At 21.2% G+C, this 6,794-nt stretch overlaps 1 pseudogene, besides 1 other annotated feature; it reads right to left on the bottom strand.

The window, feature by feature from the left end:
• Nucleotides 1–2,260: 2,260 nt before the first annotated feature.
• Nucleotides 2,261–4,730, bottom strand: EHI_048030 (annotated as a pseudogene).
• A 699-nt stretch (nucleotides 4,731–5,429) lies between these two features.
• Nucleotides 5,430–5,679: a repeat region.
• The last annotated feature ends 1,115 nt before the right edge of the window (nucleotides 5,680–6,794 follow it).

Here is a 6,794-nt window from a genome sequence, read left to right as displayed (position 1 = left end):
ATGTTGAATAAAATATGATAAATAAATATAAATCATCATTATTATATCAATTTTATATAATTATATATTGTAAATAAATGAAAATAATAAGAAATGAAATAAATAATAAAATAACATATATTTAAATGAATAATAAAATAAATGAAAAATACAATAAAATTATTATTCTTTTTATTTTATCAAATTATTATTCTTTCATTTCATATTTATTATCATTATAAATCGACTAAGAGTGTTATTTATTATGAAAATATCATAAAGAATATAATTAAATTTATATTAATTCTTCATTATTATTCATCATTTCTATTATTAATGAAATTATAAATTATTGTATTATAACTTGTTGATGAAATTTGTTTTAAATTTTATGTGTATTAAATCAATCAATATCAACAAATTCATTGACATTTATATTATTCATCTATAGATTCATATTCTAAATGAGTAATATCTATTTGTTTCTTCATCATTATCAATATATAAAATAATTTGATTCTATTTGAGTATTTTTTTCATTTCAATTTATTAATGTTTCATTGAATATTATTCTTGATTTTAACATTGATGAACTTATTTTTATTTTTTATAATAATCAAAACATTGACTATTTTCTTTTTGATTTGGATTAATTTATTATTTTACAATTCATTTGAATATTCATTTCTATATTATTCTTTATTTTTTATTTCATTTGACTATTCTAATATTTATTTTCTCGTTATTCAAAGAAGAGTATAATAATATATTGAAATAAAATTATACAAAACTGAAATATGGAAAGAAATTGTCACAGATAATCTTAGTTTGTTGTTTTATCATTAGACATCGAATAAAAATGTTTTTAACAACACCACTTCATTGTTTAAATTCAATTTATTTCAACAGAACATTTGTAAAATTAGTATTATTGATATTATTAAATCACAGCATTTCTTTTTGATATTTCTTCTATAAATAAAACATTATAAAAACACAATAATTGATTTTATATATTCATTATTTAGATTTGATGACTATTTTATACAAAATATTAAAATTGAATATAAACAAATGTTTATGTATCTTTATAAGTGATGTTTAACATATAATTTCAATTGACATTATTGTAATTAATGTGTCAATTGTTGTTTTATTTTGAAGTATTTTTTTCAGAAGAATGAGAATGAAATATTATTAACATCATAAATATATCATATTTATTGATTTTGACTGAATTGGAGTTATTTTTGAGAGAGAATGATTTGTTAAATCAATATCAATGGAATACAATATGCCTTTTTGTCAATTTCTTTCTTAATTAATTTTATTTCTATCTTCATCAATTTCTCCTTCATTATTTTTATAGTTTCATTCAACAAATTCAATGTTATATATTTCAATATATTAATATATTATTTCAATTCATGTTCTGAACATATTATTTTTATACATTTCTTTTCAATCATGACTACTCAAAAACATTTGAGTATTTTATTTGTGAAACAAACAATTAACATAATGAATTATCACCAAAGTAAGAAGAGAATAATTTGAATTATGACTTCGTCTCACACATTCATTAAAACACCATTTTCATTGTTGATTCATCACATTGAAAGATAATTTCAAATCTATTTCTTTTTACAATTCTTTTTAATATGTTTCATTTCTACTTCTATGTTATTCATTGATGAATGAAAGAAATACAAAGATTCAAATAATGTAATGAAAGAATAACATAGAATAAAGAAATGAAATACAAATATAAAAATAAAAGATATGATAGAAAGAAGAAATAGAAAGTTTATAAGAAGGAGGAAAATAAAGAAAAATAAAGAAATACTAAGAATATAGAGAAAAAAGAATAAAATCAGAGAAAAGAAACAAATAATTTAATTTATAGTTATAAACAAAATAATTAGAAGAAACACTAAGAAATGATGATAAAGAAAACCTAAAATAAAGAATAAAACGAGATTTACAATACAAATATAATGAAAGATATATCAATCAAAAGAAGAGTTAATTAAATGATGTTATTTTTGAAAGTGACATTATTAGTGATATTAAAACAATGTATTTAACAACAAAACAGTCTATTTGATTTATTTATTCTATTACTTCAAAGATATTGAATGAATTTAATTAACAATAAAATAGTTAAGTATTGTCAATGGGGAGTAATGAATATTATTTATCATTTTTATTCCTTAATTAAAAAAAAAAATATTTTTAAAACCAGTTAATTAAAACTTTCATTTGATTTGGTTATTTAACTTTAACAAATAACACAAATCTCACAACCGTTCTCTAATGCGTCTTTTTCTCCCACTTTTAATTCTTTTCTTTTTTTAAACTCAGCCGTAATCTCTTCCTTACTCTTTTCTGTTGTTGAGTTTTTCATAATATCTTCTATTATATCATTTGTTTGTTTAAGTTTTTTATATCCTTCAATTCTTGCTTCATATCCTGGTTTCTTTTCTTCATTTTCTGTTTGAATTAATATCTAAATATTCATTTGAACTAGTAACTTTATTATTTAACGCAATTTCAGATAATCTATTAACACATTTTACAATTTCTTGTTGTTGGTCATAACATTCCATCTGAATTTTATCATACTCTTCTTCTAACTTTTTTAATAAACTTTCTGCATCAGCAACACCTTTTTTACCTTCATTATATCTTTCAAATACTTCTTTTGCTGTTCGTTTTTCTTTCTCTATTACGAATTCAAATCTATATGATTCATTTGCATGTTGTTCATAATGACATTTACATACATTACAATAATCATTATCAATGCAAGCACATCCCTTTTTCATATCCCCTTTAATATAACATGGATAATGACATGTTTTATGACATCTCAAACAATTAGTTACATATTGTTCTGGTTCTAAGTCAACCTTAATTTGTTTTGTTACGTCTACAGTAAAAGTATAATTTTCATTATTTTTAACTTTTTCTCGATTTTCATCCAATTGTTTAGATGTCTGTTCTATTTCATTCATTTTTGATAAACTATTATTTAATGATATTCTTATTCCTTCAATTTGAACTTTAATACGTTCTCTTTTCCTTAATACTTCTTTCGATTTCTCTAATGATTTTCTTGGTAATGTTACTGATTTTGAAATAAAGTCATCAAAATTCCTCATACCTAACTTCCAAAACATTTGTGTAAATTCATCTTCTGTGTTATCATCATAAATAGCTGAATTATTAAATTTTAAATACCATGGCTTTTCTACATACCTAATAATTTCACTAAAAATGCATTCTTTTGATTGTAATGAATTTATAACTTGTGGTGTTTGACCATCACAAAATGTAAGCATAGCAATAAAATTCTTTTTAACATCTTTCCCAAATAAATCAATAATATTCCCAAATACATATCGTTGACTTGCTGTTAATTTTACATTACTTGATGGTGCAACAAAACAAATAGCATTTAAATCTAATACTTTTGTTTCAAATGCTTCTTTTATTTGTTTAGTAATTTCTATATCATAAGCAATCCCTCTTGTATCTCCAAATCCTGGTGTATCTATTATTTTGATTGGTGGTGTTCTTTTTGTTCTTTTAATATTATAAATTGTTACTTGACTTGTTTGACTTTGAGATTGATCTTTATGTTGTTCTAAGTTATCTTCATTTATAATTATATATCTAAAGTCATCTGTTATTTTTATTCCATATAATGCATTTACAAAACTATTCAATAATGTAGTTTTTCCACTTCCTGTTTGACCAACAACTAAAATAGCAATTGGGTCAAACTCATCCTGTTGATTGAATGGTTGATTTGGGTATAAATATATTTTCAACTTTCCTTTTTCATGATTCTGCATTCTTATACTTCCTTCAATTGGTTCATTTGGTTCAGACACATCTGTATCACTTGTTGAGGTATCTGCAACTTCCATTTCAGTATTATGTATTGAAATATCAGATTTGGTACTACCAGTTAAAGAATTGCCAGGTATTGTACTATTATTTGGTGAACCAAGAAGAAAAGAATTATTTAGAGAAATATCAATTCCTTCTGTTGTTATATTGATTTTATTATCATGCAAAATGGATGTTAATTGTGAAGATTGTTCATCATCCGTTTGTATTTTAAATCCTTCTAGATCTTCAAAATCAAAGTCTTTTGGAATTTGTTTGATATTTTCAAATTCTTTTCTAACGTCTGAAAGAGAAATATTCTTGTTGAATTTCTTTTTGATCATTGGTTTTCCATTCAAACATATTCCAATTGTTACATCATTTATTTCTGATTTATTTTCTTTCTCTTCTTTAAGATTAATTTCTTCATTATTTATTATATCTTCTACAGTAAAACACTCTTCATCATTCACATCAATTCTGTCATTATCAAGTGTATAGAAATATGCTGATTCTGGTATATTTTGAACTAATGTTCTAATATTACTTAATGGTGTTTTATTGTCTATTTCAATAGTGGTAATTAACTTATCATTTATCTTTATTCTTATTCCTTTTTTATCTTCTGTTCCTTTAATATTTATTATTCTTTTCTCATCAATTACATCTCCTACAGTAAAACACTCTTCATCGTTCACATCAATTACATCCCCATCTATTGTTAAAAAATGTTGTGAATCAAGCATCTTTCCTTTTATTTTCTCTCTTACTGTTTTTAAATCGTCTTGTGAATTTAGTGGTTTAGTCGCAATGCATTCTCCATTCAAGATAAATCTTACTATTACTCTTGACATTTAATGATTATTAAGTTTATTTTTTTGTTTAAATATATACCATTCGGCAAAATAGGTTATTTGTTTAATTATGTTACTTCTTTTCTGATTGGTTGTTTCTCATAAACATCATTTGTTTTGATACTAAACACCGTTTTTAATATTTTATTTCGTTTTATTTTTATTTATTTCGGTATATTTTATCGTCAATTGTATGTTTATGAAATAAAATTACAATAAACTTTTCGTCAATGTAAAATAACAATGATAATTACTTCTTAATCATTCCTTTTTATCCATTTTTGTTAGCATAATTTTTTTAAATTAAAATTAGATAAAATCAATCGAATTATTTCATTTAAACTTCTCTCTTATTTATTCTTTTAATTTTATCGTTAATACCATTTCTTTGTTTCGTTATTTCAAACAACATTATTCTGAAATTATAATAACATTGAAGGGGTAATGATTGTGATATAAAATATTATCATTTTTATTTCAACTCTTTTCAATTTATTTTTCATTTATTTTCTTTTCATTAAAAAATGAAAAACAGGAAACATCACAAAAACATTAAACATAATAACAAAAGAGAAAATCGTATCATCAAATAAATACAAATGATAGAATAACTATAAAATGTGTTATATTTGTATTAACAGAAATACAGTAATCATAATAATTATATCAATCATTTCACTCATTTTTATCATCATAAATATTTTAATAGTAACCAATGGAAATAAAAATGAAAATAAATAGAAAATAACAAATAAAAGAAATTAAGTGAATTAAATGATGTTTAAATGAAAGAAAGGTTGAAAATACAACACATGTGTAAATGGAACATTCAACGATAAGAAATTAATAACAACAAAATAGAGATTATTGAATATAAAAATACATCTCTCAAAAGAGTAAAGGTACAAAAAAGAGTAACTATAACAGAAATATTCATCATAAAATACTCATCAATATTTCATTAAAATAACAAATTGGTTCGAATCATATTCACCTTCTATTGTTTTTCTCTTTTTTTTTCTCGATTCTTGTTTTATTTTTCATTTTAGTGTGAATGTATAAAATACATTGAATATCAATATTTTTATTTATTTAATAAATTTATTCAACTCTTTTTGCTTTCATCTTTTACAACTTTACTCGTTTTCTAATCAATTCATTTTGTGATATGGTTATACTATTTTATTCATATAATACACACATAACTCAAAAGTATTTTAATTGACATATATCTGATATAATTTTAACGTTTTGTTGAATATTATCAGAAACTCTTTCTACATTAAATTATTGATAAAACTGTTTTTAATCTTGCCTCTTTGTAAAATTTAACAATATAATTTGATATTTTATTACCATTTCAATTACATTCTACATGAAAATGAATATTAACAACACATAAGAATTAATTAACTTCTTTATGTTTGAATTTGATTTACCACTTGTTTTAATTATTCTTTTTAATGTTAAAATTACTTAATAAACTTTAAATCCATGTATAAATAATTATATTTAGATTTAATTGTTTTATTCTTTGTTAATTTCGTTTTTATCTTTTATTTATTTTTTCAAATACATTATAAACATACATAAAATGATGTTTGTTATTTTACAATTAGAGGCGAAGAAAATAAATTGTACAAAATATAATGTTTCATTCATTATGTAAAATATGAAAAAATTACTTTACAAAAACAAATGACATTTATTAACATTTATAATTGTTAATAACATAAACTTATTCTTTTTTCTTTCAAATAACTTTAAAGAAAATGACGATTTTCAATAATTTATTCTTGTTTTAATTACACTATATTTAATTATATTTGAAATTTCTTCATTCACATTAGACAATTAAATTCAATTGAAAATGAAATCAATTTATTTCCATCATATTTTTCATCTCTTTGCATTTTATAAATTATGAAAATAATCTAATTATTTATTATAATAATAAAATGATATAAAATTACAATTAATCTTATTTTGACATAAAATATTTTAAATTATCCTTATTTATTTTATAAATCGATGAATATGTCAAATTATATCATATTATTATTG

The sequence above is a fragment of the Entamoeba histolytica genome, genomic scaffold (assembly GCF_000208925.1).
Source record: "Entamoeba histolytica HM-1:IMSS scf_1104750517043 genomic scaffold, whole genome shotgun sequence".
Taxonomy (NCBI): Eukaryota; Evosea; order Mastigamoebida; family Endamoebidae; genus Entamoeba; species Entamoeba histolytica.
Note: the sequence above shows the minus strand (reverse complement) of the source record. Positions and strands in the feature narration are given on the sequence as shown.